A 1,194-nucleotide genomic window follows, 5' to 3' on the forward strand; every position below is an offset into this window, starting at 1 on the left:
AGTACTATTCTCGCCCAAGCACGCTTAACTTCGGAGTTCTGATGGGATCCGGTGCTTTAGTGCTGGTATGATCGCATCCAACATGTTACCCCCGCCTTCGTCCCTTATGCTTGCCACTCCCAGGTCCACTGCAAAGATGATTGTCATTCTTACTACCATTACAACCGTTGCCTAATAATGGATAATGCCCTATATATACTACTTACTCCCCCCCCTCAAACACGGAGACGAGTTTACCACGGTTTCCACCCCTCCCTCTATACCGCAGCAACACGTATTTTTTTACCCCTTTCAGAACGCGCTCCTCGCGCCACAAAGCCGCCTCTAGACGCGTGACCAATGAGCAGCGAGCTAAAACATATCGCAAATGTCAAAAATAATATAACGGGGTTAATATATATTGCGCACATGTGATATGTTTGTCATGAGGCGCAAAAAATAATTAAAAAGGGAATGCAACACGAGGACTTCCCAAGAGGTCACCCATCCAAGTACTACTCTCGCCCAAGCACGCTTAACTTCGTAGTTCTGATGGGATCCGGTGCTTTAGTGCTTGTATGATTGCATCCAACATGTTACCCCCGCCTTCGTCCCTTATGCTTGCCACTCCCAGGTCCACTGCAAAGATGATTGTCATTCTTACTACCATTACAACCGTTGCCTAATAATGGATAATGCCCTATATATACTACTTACTCCCCCCCTCAAACACGCAGACGAGTTTACCACGGTTTCCACCCCTCCCTCTATACCGCAGCAACATGTATTTTTTTACCCCTTTCAGAACGCGCTCCTCGCGCCACAAAGCCGCCTCTAGACGCGTGACCAATGAGCAGCGAGCTAAAACATATCGCAAATGTCAAAAATAATATAACGGGGTTAATATATATTGCGCACATGTGATATGTTTGTCATGAGGCGCAAAAAATAATTAAAAAGGGAATGCAACACGAGGACTTCCCAGGAGGTCACCCATCCAAGTACTACTCTCGCCCAAGCACGCTTAACTTCGGAGTTCTGATGGGATCCGGTGCTTTAGTGCTGGTATGATCGCATCCAACATGTTACCCCCGCCTTCGTCCCTTATGCTTGCCACTCCCAGATCCACTGCAAAGATGATTGTCATTCTTACTACCATTACAACCGTTGCCTAATAATGGATAATGCCCTATATATACTACTTACTCCCCCCCC

General features: G+C 46.7%; 2 non-coding genes and 1 pseudogene across 2 annotated transcripts; all 3 read right to left on the minus strand.

Annotated features, from left to right (window-relative positions):
- On the minus strand, positions 1-79 carry LOC123178533 (uncharacterized; annotated as a pseudogene).
- A 371-nt stretch (positions 80-450) lies between these two features.
- LOC123178532 (5S ribosomal RNA) lies at positions 451-569 on the minus strand. The gene has a single exon (XR_006489650.1). It is a non-coding gene; the product is annotated as a 5S ribosomal RNA (ribosomal RNA).
- A 370-nt stretch (positions 570-939) lies between these two features.
- Positions 940-1,058, minus strand: LOC123178531 (5S ribosomal RNA). Its single transcript, XR_006489649.1, has one exon. It is a non-coding gene; the product is annotated as a 5S ribosomal RNA (ribosomal RNA).
- Between the last annotated feature and the right edge of the window lie 136 nt (positions 1,059-1,194).

This window comes from Triticum aestivum, unplaced genomic scaffold (assembly GCF_018294505.1).
Source record: "Triticum aestivum cultivar Chinese Spring unplaced genomic scaffold, IWGSC CS RefSeq v2.1 scaffold52923, whole genome shotgun sequence".
NCBI lineage: Eukaryota > Viridiplantae > Streptophyta > Magnoliopsida > Poales > Poaceae > Triticum > Triticum aestivum.